At 34.6% G+C, this 21,388-nt stretch overlaps 1 protein-coding gene across 5 annotated transcripts in view; it reads left to right on the forward strand.

The window, feature by feature from the left end:
- The window catches only part of FOXP2 (forkhead box P2), a 545,321-nt gene that overhangs the window by 162,631 nt on the left and 361,302 nt on the right, over nt 1–21,388 (forward strand). For all 5 annotated transcript variants that reach the window (XM_060108608.1, XM_060108610.1, XM_060108611.1 and 2 more), the window contains exon 2: nt 4,224–4,314. The gene's annotated coding sequence lies outside the window, so the exon portion shown is untranslated. The remainder of the gene's footprint in view (nt 1–4,223; nt 4,315–21,388) is intronic.

A 21,388-nucleotide genomic window follows, 5' to 3' on the forward strand; every position in this document is an offset into this window, starting at 1 on the left:
TACAAAATGATAATGGTATGATGTTCCTCTCATGTAAATGCCTGATGCAAAAAGAAAAAATGCTGGTTGCAAAACACCTTCCAAACCCTTCATAAATTTTGGTAGGAATGGAATAACTATTCATATAGAATATGGACTCCCTTCTGAATAATTTTAAAAAACCTTTCCCCATTCCTCCAAAGCCTATGATTGTTTCTTTTATGCTATTAGCGTATATCCACATTGCCCAACAACTGGACTTAAACCTGTGAGTTTGTTGCTCTGCCGGGGTTTGGTTGTTTATTTTCTCTTCCCTGAAAGGTTGGTTATACTATCAGCCTTTGTAACCAATGGTCAATTATTACATTCTCAGATGTGGTTATAGTTCACTAGTTTGTTTTGATATAAGAAAATAATTCTTAGGTTTCACCATTCTCTGAGAAGACCTATGCTGAATGTTCAAAATTATAACCACATCTGTGTGAAAACAGTATCTAAAATGTTAGTGTAATTTTTACTTTTGAATGTCAATTACACATTATGACCTATATAACAAATGCATTTTGTTTATTCAGATTTTGAGTATATTTTTCCAAATCGTGATGTTCACTAGACAGAGGATTTTGTATTATGCTATTTTGCAGTAGAATTCAAAAGACACTTTTTTTACACTTAAGGTTTGCACAATGTATTTTTTTCTCTTGTTTAGAAAACAATTGAATGATAGTATTTCTTTTAGGACATATCTTCATTTTTGTTAATTAAAAGACAGGAGAGTAGAAACAAAGAGTTCCAAGTAACACATTAGAAAACTAAATCTCTTTCTTGAGTATCCAGGAGTTCCTAGGGAAATATAAATACAGCAAAATTAAACCACCTAGTAATTGTTCACTTCATCTAATACAGTTCCTTAAAAGAAGACAGTTCAAACTCTCTGGGAATGTTTGAGTGATGCCGTCCTCTCCTACCACAGCGAACCTTAAATAAATTTGTAATCCAGTTTAAAAGGCTAGAAGAAATTAGAAAAGGGAGTGTTTGTAATTGTGAACTTTTATCCAGGACATCTTTGAGTGTCTTAGCTTAAATTGGATGCTGCCCCTGTGTGTATATACATACACACACATACACACATCATATTTCTCAACATACTGAAATCATCATCCTTTACATATTCTTCATTGTACTGCACACTACATGAGAGCAGGGCTGTGGCTTTATCTCAGAGCCCAGACAGTGCCTGGCATATAGTCAGCAACTAATCCACGCATGTGAATGTGTAAATGTAAGAGAATCCTAATTTGCCTCTCTGGCTCTGCTTTTGCCTTTTCCAATTTCTTAGTTTTCTTTACTGACTTAAGTTTTTTTTTTTTTGTTTCTTTGTTTTTTTTAATTAAGCTTTTTCCCCCTTATCCAATTAAGTGATCATTTGATTCTTAAGTTATCATTTGGTATATAATTAAGTGATCATTATGATCACTGTGATCAATATTCTATGACATGTTTTGTTTTTTCTTGAGGTTTAAGTTACTAAAATAACATATGCTTATTAAAATAAAATCTGTATGCTGCAATGATGATATGTTCTTTGTTTATTTTTAAAGTTAGCTTCTTGCTTTTTCTTTTGTATTTAAAATTGACTTTGGTCAAAGAAATACATGCACAGAGTTAAAAAAATCAAATAAAACAGAAGGCTTATTATAATGAAAAATAGCAGACCTCTGCCTTGTACCTTCCCACTGCCCAGTCCAGCTATACAGAGGCAACACGTTTCTGGTGTTTACATCCATAGTTTTAACTGATATTCTTATTGCTATTTCTCGATTTATCAGTTTTCAACATTAATTTTGATTAATGAAAATGGAGAAACTAGTGGGAGAGAAAGGCATGTCAATAAAAAAGTGAAATTAAAACTAAGCTGATATAGGCTGTACTAGAGCTCAGCACAGGGTGTTTTGGGTCCATAAAAAGCAGGTTGACATTTTAGGTCTTCCAGATTGCTTTTAAGAATAGCTGTATTGTTTATGCTTCCATCAGCAGTAAACAAGAGAGTGCTGGCCTTTCTGCATTCTTGCCAACACTGGGTAGAATCCAGCATTCAAATTTATGCTATTCTGATGACAAGTGGTGTCTCATTGGTTTTTAATTTGCATCTTCTTGATAACAAGTGACTTTGAGCATTTTAAACTATACTTGAGAGCTATTCTGTCTTCCCCTTCTAAGAAAGTATACCGTTTTAAGTTTTTTGCTTATTTTTCTATTAGCTTCCTCTGAGTATTTATTCTAATATTGATTCCTTGTTTGTGTTAGGTCTTCTCTCAGTTTATCTGTGAAATTTACCTATGGTATTATTCACTGAAAAAGTCTCATTTTGACTTAGCCAAATCCAACAATTTTATGCCTCATTATTTATGCTTTTTGGGTCTTATTTCAGAATTGCTTTTTACTTCTAATTCTCAGAAAGACTCGCCTAAATATTTTCTATTAGCTTTGAAAAGATAACTTTCACATTTAAAACTCTTTAATCTAGGTGGAATCCAAATTTGTATATGGTGTGAAATAAGGAGCTAAGTTTACTTTTTGCCATAGTCTGAGACTATTTTTCTTTCTCCATACAATAAGTCAATAGCAACCTTTCCTTTTACTTTTGATATCATCCTTATCATACATAAAGTTACTATTGATATGTGCATTTATTTCTGAACTCTATATCTCAGTGTCCGTCCCCGGCCTTGTATTGTATCCTAACGTTTGGTAGAGTGGGTTCCTTCTCTTTGCTCTTTATTTTTTAATTTAACTTTGATAATGATAGACCTTTTATAGCATATACTTTAAAATGTGTTTTTAGGTTTTCTTTTAAAATCTAGAACTTATAGACTGATATAGGAAAAATTGATATCCATGAATACAGGAATGGGGGAAATAAGCCAATATGGAGTTAGGAAATAATTTAGACTGTTATATTTTAATAAGAAATCTTTTGGTGGCATATAGCAGGCAAGAAATAATTATGGAAGAAAGATTAACACAAGGAAAGTCAAGGGTGGAGCCTGCTCCTATGCAAAATTTTGTCATTGAGAGAAATATAGAGAACAGAAGCAATAGAGGAAGAATGCTAGAATGTTAACAACAGGAGTTTGAATTACCTACATTTCTGTGACTTTGAGTTACCTAATACTTAAGATGAACTAAAACAGTGATTTCAAGTTATGCTTTTCAGCGTAACTAAAGCTTCGTGGAATACCTCCAAGGCAACTGAGGAGAGAATAGTGGTGGAACTGAGTATTTGGGGTCCTGATTCAACCAGAATGTTTCGTTTCTATCTGTTTAATTAATTGACCTCTCACTAAAATTGCATTGGAAGAAAGAATTTTTAGCCAAAAGTGTTTGGACATAATTTAAATAAAATTACTGAAATGCCTAAATGTTCAACAGATATGGCATATGATGTCATTCATCATTTTCAATGCCTGTGGCAGACATTGCTAATTGAACAATTAGCAGACTTAGACTTAGATTTAGTAGACTTAGATTTAGTCTTCCTACAGCTTTTCGTGTGGTCCCTACCAGTCAGAGTTGTTTTATGAGTCGAAGTCCATTTACTATCTATATACTAAGTCCTATCATTTTGTTGGACCTTCAGAACACTTATTTTAGCCTAAGAAATGTATGAGCTAAATCATTCAGATTAAAGAAGTAAGAGACTAGAAAAGAGAGTGGTTAAATAGGAAATGGGTATGGAAAATATAAATTCAAATAAGTATTAGGGTAATAACGCTTACATTGTGATTATAAGGAGAAAATGCTTACTACCAACTTGTTAATTGTGGAAAGGCCTACAAAGCTCATTAAGTATGTGCTGAAGAGGCAGTTGAAATCAGCCATGTTTTCAGTTGGGAACCTTGAGACATAAATGATTTTATTCTATAAATTGCAAAATTTAATCATCAAAAGTTTAAACTTGGCAAATCAATGTAAGAGTCGGAAGTAAAATCTGCATTTCTTAGAAATGCATCTAGTGCTGCTTCTGCGGTCCTTGCCTTGTACCAATCAATGGATTTAAAATTCTCTAAATTAAAATGTAGAAAAGTAATTTTATACACGTTTGAAGATTCACAAAGCAATGAATGCATTATGCTTATTTGAGGTTGAATGTGTTTTATGTTCTGTGAAGTCATGGAACTAATTGGGACATAAATGCAAACTTAATTTTCAAAGCAGTGACAATTATTTGTCTCTGTTAACAGGGCTACTCTAATGTGATGCTGGGATTGAATTTACCTAGGGCTCCATATCAAGGTTGACTCGAAAGTCTTGCGGAAGATCTGGAAGAAATAGGTAAGTGGTCTTTTGGTGATAAGTCTCCTTTGTTCGTTGTGCTTATTTTTGTTTTTCTAATACTTATTTTGTCCTTTAATTTTTGGGTTAAATATCTTTGCCCAAAGGTTAAAAAAATTGTCAGTGAACCGTAGAGACATATATCAAGGATGGCACTGTCTCTTCTGTTGGGTTTTTCGTTTCATGCCTTGCTGTGCTCCTTCTTCCTTTTAAAACTGGTCTCACTTTGTTTTTGAAAATTAACACAAATTTACGTGGAATGTGAATCTGGTTTTGAAATATTGAAAGGAAATTACTAGACAAGAAAAGTGCTTGGAGTATTTTCTGTTACCATTTTGCTGGCCTTTTATACCAATGTTTTCAATATTATTTTATTAAGGCCCGGGTGATATTGAGGTTTTGGGGAGGATCTAGAAATGTCAGCAACTAAAGAGTAGAATACTAGTAATGATTTTTTCTTGAAAGTTTAATTTTTTTAAATAAACTTTTTGAGATCTAGCAAGTCAGCTGTTTAGAAAGCATTTGTTTACTTTTTAATGTTATAGTTCTTTGAATCTAATGGTAGTTTTCCTTGATATTTACAATGTCAATTTAGATAACTTTAAATCCATTGTTTGGTACAAAATAAGGACCACAAAGACAGCATGAGTTGCATTTCCAAGAAATGCAGACTTTATCTCCCACTCTTACTCTATAATGTTTCTGTGAAATTAGTTTTTAAGTGTCATTCTTGACTATGGTATCAATCAAGCAGTGTGTTATAGGTGGCCAAATCTGTAATAATATACTTATAAAAAGAAAACTGAAAGAAATTCTAGATGAATTTACATCATTTTTCTCTCTAGTCTTTACCCCCAAAGAGAGGGGAACCCTGGTGCCCTGACTTCTTCAGATTTCTTTTTTTATTGCCCATTCCACCCCAGAATTCTTTATCAAGGGGGTTTACCGTAAGTGTAGGAAGTGTCTCAGGATCCTCACCAGAATTCTTTATCAAGGGGTTCACCATAAGCGTAGGACAGTTCTCAGGATCCTCACTGCGATGACTGCATTGCTCTAAACTTTTCTAAAACTTTCTGTAGATAGAGACTCCATATCTTCCCTGAGAGATTTTTGTCAATGTGCTTGAATTATATAGTCAATTATTTCTCAGGTACTGTTTTGCCTATGGAATTTTTCTTGTTCTGTACCAACTTTATAATTTTGTCAGACATACAAACAAAACGATTCCGCATTTATTTAGCATGTAAGCTTTTTGAAACACTTTGGCAACTTTTTACTTCATTTTGCTCTTTCATTAAACTTATTAATTTTACTCTTGCATTGCTTATGATGTAAGTAAGGTTGACATTATTATTCATTGTTTAGTAAGTGGAGAAACTAAAAGACAAAGAATTTCAATGACTTGGGAAAAGTAGTATAGCTTGTTGTGATCTTATAGCTAATAATGGACTGTTATGTGTTATTAGAACCCATACCTGCTTACGCTCAGTCTTTCTTTTTTCTGAGTTAGTGATTTATGCTTACTATAGACAATGGTTATGTTGATATATCCCGTCGTTGTAAGACCTTTTATATTTAAATTCTCATTTGTTGAGTAGTAACAGGACATTTGTTTTAGTAATAGCCGGGGAATTTTAGGTTTATAAGTAAGAGTTGCCCGACAGTGAACATCATGGAACCATGAAAGAAATGACTTTTAGGAAATAGAGAGTCTTTTTCCCGGAAGGGTACATAATTGTGTATGTATGAAAATACATAGCCATTTTCAAGAAATACTAATTTTCTTCTTCCCTTACCACTCCTCTGTTCCTTTCCCCCAGAAATCCCTAAAGTAAATACTTGGTTGAATCTTCCTATTTTTGAACAATTATGCCCATTTTACCTCTCAGAGAGGTTACAGAACCTGACCTAGGTTATACTTCTGAAATGGGAACTAAAATATTTCACACAACTTCCAACTGAGAGTGTTTGTGTATATTGGCAAATGGTTAGTTGAGTGTGTATATGTATGTGTATATTTTACTTCATGGTATTTACAATTATTTCCAGAGTTTCTATTGTAAGAATATTAAATCCAAGTAAAAGATCAGTTTTAGTTATTTCAGTGGAGTAGAAATAAACTTCATTCACATACTTATAGAAAATTGCTGTAAGTTTCATAAATACTTGCTAAAAATTAGGCATCATACCTGACAAAATATTTGCTGTAATTTCATATTATTGAAAAGTAAATGAACTGTACAGGAAGATGATTTGGCCTAGGAGGGGCTGGGCAAGTGTTCAAATATATGGTGTGCATACATTTCTTGGCAAAAGGAAGCAGAGTGAATAAGACTGTAAACAAAGAGGCTATATAGAGTGTAGCTGTTGAGAATGTAAGCTTGGAAATCAGATTGTCTAGATTTGAATTATGGTTCCAAAACAAACCTACCATATGTGAAACCTTAGACAAGTCATTTAACTCTCTAACACTTAATTTCTGAATCTGGAAAAAAGAGATAGTAGTACCTACTTTATAGAATCAATTTGAGGACTAAATGTTTGAATACATATAAAGGCCATAGTAAGCATTTTTTTTTAAAGTTAGCTGTTGTTTTGTTCCCCATTATATTAATCTCAAAGTTTGACTGTATTATCCAGGCCACCTGGTCAGTATCCAGAATAGCATTCTAACTTTGGTCCATGAAATGGTAAAAAGGAACTAATTTGTAAATGTACGTTCTGTGATTTGATTAGCATGTGCATTAGTTTTTGATTTCTATATAAGATGTTACATATTTTAAAGCTTAAAACGACATACATTTATTATCTTAACAGTTTTCGCAGGTCAGGAGTCCAGGCATGGCTTAGCTCAGGATCTTACAAGGCTACTCAAAATATTGGCCAGGCTGCATTTTCATTTGGAGTTCAGGATCCTCTTCCAAACTTACTGGGCTTTGGCCGAATCTAGTTCATTGCATTTATAGGACTGAGATCCTCAGGTCCTAGAGGTTATCCACAGTTCCCAACCATGTGGCCCGCTCCATATGCAGTTCACATCATAGTTGCTTGCTTCTTTAAAGTCAGTAGGAGAGTTCCTACTAAATACTAGCAAAATAGAACCATATATGTATGTGTGTGTATATGTATTAACATAACCATTGAAATAACATCCCATAAGCTTTGCCATATTCTGTTAGAAGCAAGTCACAGTCCTGCCTACATGCAAGGGGAGGGAATTATACAGGGCATGAATGTGGGGACCACACTAGAGTCTGTCTGCCACAGCATGTTGAATTTCTTAATTTAAAATTCATTTAACCTATTATTTTAGGGTTTTTTACAATTATGTAAGATTTAATAAAAAAGGAATATTGTCACTAACTGTAAAATTTTATTCTCAGTTATGTTCACAGTATAAATCCCAACAGGCCATTCCTCCCTGCCTAATACTGATCCATTATTTTAAGCTGGTTAACCACCAGACTAAAACAGCGTGCCCTGGTATTTAATACTCTCCAGGATCTGACAAAACCCCAGTATCCGACATTTCCTCCCCATTACACTGATATGTATACCTTGAACTACATGCCTTACACTTGCCCACATCTTTGTCGATGCATACCCTACTGTTTCTTTCCCTTTCTCCATGCCTGTAATGCACATTTACATCTCTACTTCTTCCATTACATACTTCCTGTTTCTTTCCTCCTTTTTAGCCAACCCAGGACTTTTCCTGCATAATATCATGTGTGTATTTCCTGTAGCCTTGCACAAAATATTATCTTAAAAAATATTCTCTAAATATATGAAATACCTCCTTGATTCAGAACAGTGGTTGATTTGAGAATCATATTTCAAAGGATGTTCTTTATAAATTATCCACTCTTACACTGACTCAGTAATCTGAAGTGTACCTCAGTCAACCCTTAAATGACCTTTAGGAATCCAGTACAACTTACATATTTGGAACTGATTGCACATGGGAAGAATGTGAATGATTATTGTCCAGAGGGTGGGCTGTGGTAGGCAGCCTCTAAAATGGTCCTTAATGATCCTCATCTCCTAGTTTTCATACAATTGTATTTTTCCCTCCCACATTTACCAGAGTTGCTCCTTCTTGCTGATAGAATAGAATATGGTACAAGTGATGGGATTTTGCTTTTCAGATTGGGTTATACAAGATATTAGGACATCTGTTTTGGGTGTTCTTGCTTGTTTCTGTTTCTCTCTGTTTCTTCCTCTCTCTCTCTCTCTCTTTCCCTTCCTTCTTCCCTCTTTCCCTTTCTCCCTCTCTTTCTCTTCCTTCCTCCTGCCTTTCCTCCCTCCCTCTTTCCCTCCCTTCCTCTCTTTCACTCTCTCTCTCTCCTTTCCTCCTTCCCTCCCTCTCACCTTCCCTTTCTTTCTCTCTTTCTCTCTCTCTCCTTTCCTCCTTCCCTCCCTTCCTCCCTCCTTCCCTTTCTCTCTCTTTCTCTCTTTCACTCTGTCTCTCACTCTCAGCCTCATGATCTGTTCTGGGGGAGGCTAGTTGCCTTGGAGAGGTCCATGTGGTGAGGATCTATGCCCTCTTGCCAATAGACATGGAGGAACTGGCAATACCCTGCATCTTCTTGAGGAACCCTGAGCCTAAGCCACCCAGCTGAACTACTCCTGGATTCCTGATCCTCAGAAAATGTGTGACATAATAAATGTGTTTTTTTTTTTGTCAAAACCTGCTAAATTTGGAGGTAATTTTTTTATGTAGCAGTAGATAATTAATACATTTTATAATATATTACCCCTAGAAATTATTTCCACTAATTTCATTACTGGCCTGGACTTTGCAGGGAATACAAGGATTAAAGGTATACTGGATATGTTGTCTCTAAAGTAAATGTAATGGGGTAGGCATGCATGTTTATAAGAAAGTGAGCCAAGTGAGAAGAAAATGTGAAATGTTTAGGTTTCACCTGGAATACTGATTTTATAATACGCAGTGGCCACTTTTAGTCTCTTGTTCATTGATCACATTAGTGTTGGAGAGTCATGCTTCCTCAGGACTGGGTGGGTATGGGTACTGGTCTGGTACTGGTTTTCTTATAGAAGAGCTGTTTGGAATAGTTAAAAACACTCTTACCTTTACAGAATCTGAGTTCAAAGAATCTATTCTACTAATCTGTCATGCTAGTTTTCCATTCTTCTCCTTTAATGTCCTCATAGAGTTGTAAAGAATAACGTTACACGAAAGCATCTAGATATATGTACACATAATTGGGGTGCTGTACTTTGAAATGTTAAATTAGAAAAATAATACATTTGGTCTCCAGAAAAGTGAGTTGAGAAGTATGTATCAGCAAGTAATAGAACAACATTTTTGTATAAATTCACATTAAACCGTCATTCCAAATTTCCCTCCTATTGATTATATTGTGATGATAGAACCTGGGCAAAAATACAGCATTATATTAAAAAAAATGAAAAAATGGAAATTTTTTCCTATAAAAAAGAGAGTTTACATTTATAGTTTTAAATTTGTGGGTTGGAGTGATCCGCTAGTAAAATTTTTGAAACTGTTATACAAAATAGCAAAATATGGATTTTTAACTGGCCTGCTTTTCAATTCAACTGAACATTAAGTACTTTTGTAATGGTCTTATTTGCTGGGAAGAGCACCATTACAATAATCTGCTTTTTACAGCCCATCTCAAATATGAACCAGCATCACTCATTACAAAGTTTGTACTTTGGGAGACATTTTCACGGCATCTAACAGGACTGCCCCACATTTCTTGGAATTCATCTTTAATGATATCATTTTCCAAAATGAGTTGTTGCTCAAACGTACTGACTGTTTTGTGGTTAAAATCTAATCCAGCGGCTCTATTTAAAATGTCATACACATTTGTAAGGAAGGGTGCACTGAAACTACTGTTGTATAAGTGATTGCGTAAAAATGTTATAGAAGAAATGTTATGCAGCTTGAGTGTTTTTAGGGTTTTTTTTCCCCTCTATAATATCCGAGGGGTGAATATGAGAGTTCATTTTTAACTGTTGGCATTTCAAGTTTTTACTAGTGGCAGCTGGAGTACAGAGGACTATTACTGTAGGTGTCATGTAAAATAAAGTTAGTCTGAAGCCTCCTTTTAGCTGTCAGCCTTACTAAGGAGTTCTTCATGTGTTGAACCCAGCACCTGGTATTGTGTAAGCGATGCTTGGGATAGCCTGGGGAGAGAGCTTTCTTTCTCTTCACTGTGGCTTTATTAGGCCTGCTCTGCCTTATCCAACTTTCTAGCTGCAACTCAGAGCACAGTAGGTCTAATATAGATTGACGCCTTTGCCTGAAGACTGATTGAAACCTGTGTCTCAGAGTTGCTAATGCTCACTGAACCATTTTATTGAAGATAAAGTAAATAAAATAGATTGCCGTTTGAGAATTCTCTGAAATCAAATGGAATAATTTGGCAGGTTTAAGCCCATGAAGAAGGCAAAGCAGTGAAACAGATATGAATACTCCTCATGTTCAGTATATCAAGGGAAAAATATTCTTGTTATATTGGGCCTAAATATTCATTCTTGTCCATACAATTAAAGGTTAAGCATAAGTCTCAATTGCCGTTTTATTTTTGGTCTTAAACAGTGGGTCCTCTGCATGAAAGTAATATGGATAAGAACTTTTGAGACTACAATACTGTGATGATTTTTTCTTTGTCTTTTTCCGACACTTAAATGCATGGATCAGTAGCCTCAGGGAATTTAATAAATAACACAAATGAATGGATTTGCCAAAGCACACTCTAGATTCATAAGGTTGGAAAATAACAGTAAACCTTAGTCTACTAAAAGATGCTAGTGATCTTGAGTGTTTTATTCATTAATTAAGAGTATGTGTTCACATGAGAACACCCTTTTTTGGACACTATCCTGTGATTTTTTTTTCTTTTTTGAATACAAGTGTTAGGTTTATATAAAGAATTTTAAAATATTTATTTTGTATATATTATCATCTGAAATAATCTTGGAGAGGAATAAAGAAGTTAGAGTGACCTTAGCATCTGGAATTCTATGAGATTTTAATGACAGTAGCATATGATGCCATGATAACATGTATTGACATATTTAATTTGTAAAATACAAGGATCTGAGCACCTGTGTGGAAATGTGTGGAAAGACTGATGCAGGGAAATGAAGATCTGTTATTTGATTGCCTGGGTCAGATTAAAAGTAAATATTTATAGAAGAAAAATCAATAAAAGGGTTTTGTTAGAAAAGTTTCTGAACTTGCTAATTAAAGACAGCATTTCTCTTCCACATTATAAAGAATCTGTCACGTTAATAATTTCTTCTGTAATTTCTCTTGTGGCTTCTCCAAATGCAAGATAACTTCAGTTTATACCCTCTTAAATGTTTAGTTCATTTTTAAAAAATCTGCTAATATATTTTATTCATTTATTTCTCAGGTAATGATTCATGCTTAATTTTAGTTATAGTCATTAAATACATGTTTTCTTGTCTCTGGGTACCCAATAGTTTTATCAGTTCTCACAACTATGAACTATTTATGCCATAATGATTTCAACTGTCATCAGTTAGATGTAAAGCATACATGACACTCTCATGTTAGCAATGAGCCATCTTAAAGAAATCTTTGACACTCTTTTTTGACCTCTTAAGTAATATTATCAGTTAATAAGTGCTTGATTCTTAACCATAAATGTGACCCTTTTTCCTCCATAGGGTTCAGTAGGGTTCAGGGTGACTCTGAGAGCATGCAAGGCTGAATGGAATAAACATGCTTCATGTTCTCTTGTGAGTGAACTCAAGGAGAAGTTACTACATTTCAGTTTTCCTCATATAGCAAGGCTATAAGTATAATCAGCTACCCAATATTTATTAAATAATTTTATATTCTTAGTGTTCTAGTGCCCTTACATTTTATATTTGTTTTCTTCATTGTTACACTCTGTACATATTTCTCTCTGATTAACCAGAAATGTTAAAGTTCATTCCTCTCTCCAGAACTGCATCTCATTTACTCTGGTCTCCAACCATTTATCTCCTTTGACATTTTGGTTTTCATTGTGAACTTGCCTTCAGAAAATCATGTGTAAAGAATTTTTCTTGAAATGAGGAGAGCATTACACTGAGACTCTGAGAAGCCTTAGTCCTTTACAAATATATTCTACACATTTAGCAACATGCCAGACTGCAAATGAGAGGAACTTGTAGTAAAGAGGTGCATTTAGTGTGTCTGTTTCTGATCCCACTCTTGATTTCTTTATACCCTACTTTTTTCTTTCTGGTCACCTTTTGTTCCTTTGCACTTAATTCTACTTTTCATAATACTTTATTGTCTCTTTATATTGCTAGTTTTGAGATTGTATGAGTTCTTCTAGCATTATAATCTGGTCCCTCAGACAGTAGCCTGAGCTCCACATGGTGATGATGGAGATGATGATGATGATGATGATGATGATGATAGCTGACATTTAAATTAGTTAGTACTGGATACTCTTCTAAGATTCACCAGTATTCACTCTTTTTTTTTTTTACAACTTTATTGGAGTATAATTGCTTCATAATGGTGTATTAGTTTCTGCTTTAAAACGAAGTGAATCAGTTATACATATACATCTGTTCCCATATCCCTTCCCTCTTGCGTCTCCCTCCCTCCCACCCTCCCTCCCAGTATTAACTCCTTTAATTCTCACAACCTATGAGTTAGATACTTCTGAGGTAGAGAACATTATTGTCCCCATTTTACAGGTGAAGGAGTGGGGCCCAGAGAGTTGCACAGTTCATGTGTGGCAGAACTAGGATAGGAGCTAAGGCAGACTAGGTCCAAAGCCCTTTAATGCTCTGTTGCTCAGGACTGTTGAATAGCCCTTCTTCTCTTGTGGTTCTTACTTATGGCCCAAAACACAGTGTGTATTTAAGCATAAAGAGGTTTATGATGCAGTTTTGTTGTTGTTGTTGTTGTTTTGTGGTAGGCGGGCCTCTCACTATTGTGGCCTCTCCCGCTGCGGAGCACAGGCTCCGGACGCGCAGGCTCAGAGGCCATGGCTCACGGGCCCAGCCGCTCCGCGGCATGTGGGATCTTTGCGGACCGGGGCACGAACCCGCGTCCCCTGCATCGGCAGGCGGACTCTCAACCACTGCGCCACCAGGGAAGCCCGATGCAGTTTATAGCTCTGTATATTAAATGCTTGGAGGCTAGCACAGTCCAAATGAGTTAACTTCTGAATTATAGAATATATTTTTAAATAAAGCACTTCTTCCAAATGGAAAAACATGGACTAAGGTATGAAAATATTAGTAAGAATCCATAAAATCTGTTTAAGAAGTTGGTGAGAATGAGTTGTAATGAGTGTCTCAGTCAATATAAAGGGGTTGCTTCATAATTACTCTAAAATTTTATTAGGCTGACTATGCATCCTGAAACCTTATTTTTATTTTCACTGTAGGTTTAGCAATTTTCCTTTATAATTGTAACAAAGATACGTTAGAAGTTAATTCTGAAATCTTAAAAATATACAACTAGTAGCTAGACAGCTGTATTATACATCATCCAGGACATTTTTGAGAGTATTATTATTATTAATATTATTATTTACCCTAGACAACAAGTGTGCCTTGGAGTTGTCTTAGGTGAAGATGTATAGTCACTCTGCTTGAAGTAGACACTACTGGTTGTTGCTTGAACATCCTTTCTCTTTTACCAGAACCCTGATGTTGTTGAGATATACGTCATTACTCCGCATAGCATATACTTCATGGGAAACTGACCCTATCCCCAGTTCCAATGGGTGGATACTGACTAGTTTAAGCCAATTATGATAATTCTATTCCCTAGCCAAGAATTTTTAATTTATATTATATTATTAAATTGGGCTTCCCTGGTGGCGCAGTGGTTGAGAGTCCACCTTCCGATGCAGGGGACACGGGTTCGTGCCCCGGTCTGGGAGGATCCCACATGCCGCGGAGCGGCTGGGCTTGTGAGCCATGGCCGCGGAGCCTGCCTGTCTGGAGCCTGTGCTCCGCAGCGGGAGAGGTCACAACAGTGAGAGGCCCGCGTAGAGCAAGGGAAAAAAAAAAAAAAAAAACAGAGATATACATCATTACTCCGCATAGCATATACTTCATGGGAAACTGACCCTATCCCCAGTTCCAATGGGTGGATACTGACTAGTTTAAGCCAATTATGATAATTCTATTCCCTAGCCAAGAATTTTTAATTTATATTATATTATTAAATTAAAATATTAAATAATGTTAAATAACTTCATTAAATTTATATAAATAAATGCATTAGGTATTTGATTAATCAGTTTACTATATCTGGAGCCCTTTCTACCTCTTGACCAAGTGAGATAGTAACTTTCTATTCTACTTAATCCTTTTTTGTTTAGTTTTCTTGTTACTTGAAGCTGTAAATATTCTAATATTCTCATTTTAATCATTATTTGAGGAGTTGGACCCTCACCGGACTTTCACTCTATAGGAATCTATTTGCATAATGCAGGGTGGGCTTAGCAAAGAAGACTAAGGAGCATAAGGGGAAAAACAGGGATGGAAGTTTATCTCCCAGGAGTTCAGAAAGGTTATTAAAATAATAGAAAAGTGGTTTCTATGTCTTTTGTCTTCTAAAAATAATTTAAGAAAATCAAAGGATTACACAGTAGCCATTTACACTTCTAGGTCGGCACAGCAATGTTTCTATGTCTTTTGTCTTCTAAAAATAATTTAAGAAAATCAAAGGATTACACAGTAGCCATTTACACTTCTAGGTCGGCACAGCAATGTTCCTAGTTTCTGGGGAGTTTTCTTACAGGAAGGCTTATTCCAATTTTTCCAGAATCTATCCCTGCAAACACCCCCCCACACACACACACACACATGCACACACAGGTAACACTTCGCTTTTGGTGGGATTTTGAAGGGAGTGGAAAAGAGATTTAAACTACCTTTTTTTTTCTCATCTGAAGATAGCGGCTTCTCTGGTTCAACTTATTGTTGTCCTGTTATGAATTAGGTGATTAGATATATGGATTCTTATGTTTTCTCACATCACAGATGAGGAATCATCCTAAGTAACCATGGGAAAGGAAACTGGTTAAATAAATTATAGCATAAATAAACAGAATAACCTAGAATATTTAGGTGAGTCAGTAATGCAAGTTACAAAACACTGTTTCAATAACATGTAAGTTTTGCTTAAACTCCTTAATCTTTCACGGGAAAATTACTAGAAATATGTATATATTCTATATAGTACATATATATGTGAATATATATATACATATATATACATCCCAAAATATTATCAGTGGTTATTTCCGGGGGTTAGTTATAAGATTTTCATTTTCTCATTTATACTTTTTTGTATGGTTTAAACTTTGTTCATTGAACATGTATTTTTTCTTGAAATAAGAAAAAAATCTTAAAATAGAAAAACAATTTTAAAATTCTCAACCAGTTGCAGTTCTCTAATTAATGCATAATTTTCTGCTATATACCATTAGCCAGGTGTCCCATTGCTCAACACTTCTGAGTAACAGAGATTTAACATATCCTTGCTTGTATTTTTGCTCAGGATTTTAACACCTTTAAAGACAATGATGTTGTGAAGCACATGGCTCCAGAGCCTTTAGAAATTGGAATTTTCATGCATGCAAGACTTTTTTCCTTGATGCCTGTACACTTCTCCAAAAAAACCTAGATGTTAACTACTCAGTGACTTATCTTGTAGAACTGTCATTTGTAAAACCTGAAAAACACCTCTTTCCACTGTGTAAGCTAATTTAGAATTAATCCTAAGAGGAAATGACTAGGCCAAGTGTTTCTTAGCCCCATGAGACATAAGTCCACTGTTTAGAGCAAATATTTTGTAGTTCTCCCTTTATTAATATGAAATGAAATTCTTAGATATGTTGATATATAATTTTTAAAAATCAATGTAGTATAAAATGTAAATTATTCGACATGACTAAATTAGAAGATCTTATGAAGTAGTCATGTAATGCCCTACTTACAGACTAACTATAAATTTGATAGCTAAAAATACAGTAATACATGAGCCATTATTAGTGCTATTTCCCAAAATGATAAAAATTAGACAAGTTCTGAAGAAAATAAATATTACCTTGATATACAGTATCCTGGCTGAGTATATATTAAAACCATGAAAAATATTTTAGACTATATATATGAAATAAGATTAGATCTAGTCACAAGTTTTTAATTTCTATGAATTTTTAGAAAAAGTCTCACAAGATGCAATAGCATTCTTCATTATTGCAGGTTGACTAACAAACAAAACTCCTGTCCACACTTGATAGCAATGTCTCAAATTGCTGTTCCAACGAAAAATTTGTTCCCCCATAAATTTCCAAAACTCTCCTTAGAAAGCAATATGGTCCCTGCTGGGCGGCTCTGGTTTCAGTGTTGAGAAATCCGAGTTGTTCTTTGTCTCTGCTGCTATTTGTGAACTTAAACAGCCTGCTTACCTGTCTGAAGTTCAGATCTATGATTTATTGGTGAAAAATGATTTTTAAAAAGGCATTTTGCACTAGACTTCTATGATCTCTTCTAAGTGTCATCTTTTGTAATTCTGTAAAATAAAGTCATCTTATTTTTGTCAGCCTATCTTGGAGAAACCCTCTAAGAGTGTTTGTTCAGAAGGACTTACCTCGTAGATGAGTCCATTGCATCTCAAGTTCTGATCAACATCCCAAAGGATGGGTATTTTCCCTGATCTCTAACACTTGGCATTTGTGTAATTCTCTGTGGGCATCTGCCTGATTTTTTAGTCAGCTCATGGAAGGTAATTAAAAGGGTGGAAGTATCACTCATCACCAAATGGCAATATTTGAGAAGTTAAGCATTTGTGAATTGTGTGATAGAAAGCAGAGGTAAGTTTCTGAGACTGCTGATGAGCAGAAGTTGATCCATAACTTACTCTTACTGAATTGTAACTGTGGATTTCAATTACCATCATGATTACTTAACATATTTATTGAGCTGCCCAGCAGGGACCATATTGCTTTCTAAGGAGAGTTTTGGAAATTTGTGGGGGAACAAATTTTTCATTGGAACAACAATTTGAGACATTGCTATCAAGTGTGGACAGGGGTTTTGTTTGTTAGTCATCCTGCAATAATGAAGAATGCTACTGCATCTTGCAAGACTTTTTCTAAAAAGAGACTTATTCTTTTGCACATTATTTCATATTTTGATCTCTGTTAGCTAATTTAAATGCTCTTTAGGAATTTCCGTGTTGTTACAGTGGTTGGTAGAGCACACATTTGCACATATGCAAATGTGAATCATTCAGAGAAATGACAATATACGTTTTTACAGTCACAATGTACAAAATTTTGATGGTAAAAATGTATTCCCTTATTAGAAATTTATATAAATGTTCAAATATTAATTTACTTAATGCAAACTTAAATAGAACTTCCTATTTGCTAGATACTTCTCTAAGCAGTTTAAAAATATTAACATAATCCTCACAACAACATTAAGAGGAGGTGCTATAATCTCATTTTAAGACAAAGAAACGGATATAATTAGTAATTAGTAAGGATAGAGCCAGAATTTAAACTGAGGCAGTCTGGTTCCAGAGTTTATACCTTTAGCCTAGGAATTATTGTGATGGACACATCCTAAGGTGACTCCATAATGAGTCATACTTTTGTGTAATCCCTTCCCCTTGAGTGAGGGCAGAACCTGTGGCTTATTTCTAGCCGACTGAATATGGCAAAGGTGGTGGAACAGTCATTGCTATGAATATGTTTTGTTATATAAGACTCCATCTTAACAAACTGGAGCAAGAGTTTATCCTGCTGGACTTGAAGAAGTAAGCTAATGTCTTTTGAGAGGACCTGTGAAACTGTCATGTGGCAAAGAACTGTATGCAGCCTCTCGGGAGCTGAGACAAGCCCTTGCCTACAGCCAGCAAGAAAATGGAGCCCTCAGTCCTACAGATGCAAAGAACTGAATTGTGCCGACAGTCACAGGAGCTTGGAAGAGGACCTGGAGCTCCAGAAAATACACAGTCCAGCTGACATTTTGATGGCAGCCTTGTGAGAGTCTGAGCAGATGACCCAGCTCACCTGTGCCCAGACATCTGAAGTTTTAGGATAATATATCCATGTTGCTTTAAGCTGCTGTTTGTAGTAATTTTTACACAACAATAGATAATTACTGTTGACCCTTGAACAACACGGGTTTGAGTTGCGCGGGTCTTCTTGTACACTGTCTTTTTTCCCATAAATTGGTACTATAGTACTACAGGATCTGCGGTTGGTAGACTGCATGGAGGGTCCACAACCCTAACCCCCATATTTTCAAGCGTCAGCTGTAATACCGTTGTGAACAGTTGAAATAAAATCCCATATCACTTATTGTTAATAAGTAAGTCTCACAGATAATGTGGAACTTGAAATGATTTTTGAAGAATGAGGTTGAGCTGTTTGCAATTATAGCGATACATGACTGTGAAAAATCCTCTGCACATAAGAAAATATGATTGAAGGTAACAGTATTTACATTTGGGAAGATCTGAAGATATGTTTGGGAAATAGATATTTATTAAAGAATTTTCTGATGCGTTAAAGGAAATCTCAACTAATAACAAAGTGAATCTGAGCGTCACTGGAGCTCTTTAGTAGAAGGTTTGTTTGACCAAAGCACTGAAGACAAGAATAACTTTCATAGAAGCATTCATCTTTCATGCCCTCTGGTAACCAGCCCTTCTCTCTCTTCTTTTAGATCATTTTTTTACCTTTCTTTTATATTTCCTTAATCTGGGCACCCTTTCCTATTTGTTGTATGTCTTAGAAATCTGAAACTAGTATCTCTCCGTCTTTTTGAAAGTATACTTTTCATCTCAAAATTTTGGACAAATTATTTAGTTTCTTAACTGCCCATGTTGAACAGTTGAAAACTTTATGAGCCATTATGATCAATAACTTACAATATAAGCTAATTTTAATTAAAGCATGTAGAAGTAGAACATTGATGGTATAAATAAATTGATGCTATAAGAATGAGGAAAGCATACAGTATTTTATTCAATTATTTATTTTATATTTTAGAGCTATAGCTTTTTTGTGTGTCAAATAAGCATTTATTTTTCTTTTTTTAGTTGTACATATTTTTCTTTTATTTATATTTTGAAACCATAGTATTTTTATGAATTTTTGTGAGATCTTTCCATGTTAAGTCTTTTTACCCTTTGTAATATTTCTTTTTATAAATTAATTTTTATTGGAGTATACTTGATTTACAATGTTGTGTTAGTTTCTGCTGTACAGCAAAGTGAATCAGTTATACACATACATATATTCACTCTTTTTTAGATTCTGTTCCCTTATAGGTCATTACAGAGTACTGAGTAGAGTTCCCTGTGCTATGCAGTAGGTTCTTATTAGTTATCTATTTTATATATAGTAGTGTGTATATGTCAGTCCCAATCTACCAGTTTATCCCTTCCCACCCCCTTTCCCCCTTGGTAATCATAAGTTTGTCTTCTATATCTGTGACTTTATTTGGTTTGTAAATAGGTTCATTTGTACCATTTTTTTAGATTCCACATGTAAGTGATATCATATGATATTTGTCTTTCTCTGTTTGCCTTACTTCACTCAGTATGACAATCTGTAGGTCCATGCATGTTGCTGCAAATGGCATTATTTCATTCTTTTTTATGGCTGAGTAATATTCCATTGTATGTATGTACCACATCTTCTTTATCCATTCCTTTGTTGATGGACGTTTAGGTTGCTTCCGTGTCTTGGCTATTGTAAATAATGCTACAATGAATATTGGGGTACATGTATCTTTTTGAATTATGGTTTTCTCCAGATATATGACGAGGAGTGAGGTTGCTGGATCATATGGTAGCTCTATTTTTAGTTTTTCAAGAAACCTCCATACTGTTCTCCATAGTGGCTGTATCAATTTACGTTCCCACCAACAGTGTAGGAGGGTTCCCTTTTCTCCAAGAGCTATAGCTTTTATCATAAGTGCATTGAATACCTTAATAAAACTCTGTTTAACAATTTTTAAATTATGATCAAAATAAATATGGTGCTGGATATTAAACAGAAGTACTTTAAATGCAATTGTACTTAGATAACTTTATTAGGTAAATGTAATTAGATACAGTGAATAGCTACATTTTAGTTTGTATGCTAACAAAGAGGCATATGGGTCTACTTTAAATTTTTAAAATCTCTCACTATGGGATTGTTTGTTAATGATACTGTAATGTAAGTGACCTAGTATTTATCACCACAGAAAGTAGCCTTTAACAAACACTTTAGCTTCTACAGGTCTTTAATTAATATGGGTTTCTAATTTTTACATCTTTAACTCTTCAATAATCAACCACTGGGAGGATAGTGTGTGTGTCTTTTTTGGCGGGGCTCAATGTTGGACTGGAGAATAAATAAAATGTGCAAATTTTCTTGAAAGTACCCTTCCTTGTTAGGTTTAAAATAGAATTTGTACATGAAAATCTTGTAATTTGAGATTCAGAGGATTTCTATTCTTTCTCTAAAATCCATGTTCTCTCAGTGATACTTTGTCTTTACTGATTATAGTTAACATTTCCCACGTGTTCTCCTTGGCATATCTAAAGAAGTGGTTTGAAATGTTTCAGTAAAGACTTTAAAAGCAAAACATTTAAGAATAGAAAACAATTCTGCAAGCTAAAAAGAAGACACAATACATACATAGTCAATAGTAAGCTAGATACCTCGTATATATTTTATCTTGAAATATTTTAATGTAATTTTTATTATGCCCTCTTATTCTGTATATCTTTTAACACTGTTGTTTATATCATTAATATGAGAATGAAAAAATACCATATGTTTGACCTCATTTGACTTTTTTGACGTTCAATCAGTTAAAAGGTTTGTAAGACGTTTAATTACCAAATGGTATGATCATTATTCATCTCATCATTTGATATATAATGTCAACTGAATTGCCTCCCTGGAGTGCACTGTGTTTCACAGATCAATAGATTTACCAAGAGCTTGAAGGAGAGCTTTAAACATTCATTGAAAAGAAGGAAAAATATATCCCTCTTGTAAAATGGCTTATG

Source organism: Mesoplodon densirostris, chromosome 9, assembly GCF_025265405.1.
Source record: "Mesoplodon densirostris isolate mMesDen1 chromosome 9, mMesDen1 primary haplotype, whole genome shotgun sequence".
NCBI lineage: Eukaryota > Metazoa > Chordata > Mammalia > Artiodactyla > Ziphiidae > Mesoplodon > Mesoplodon densirostris.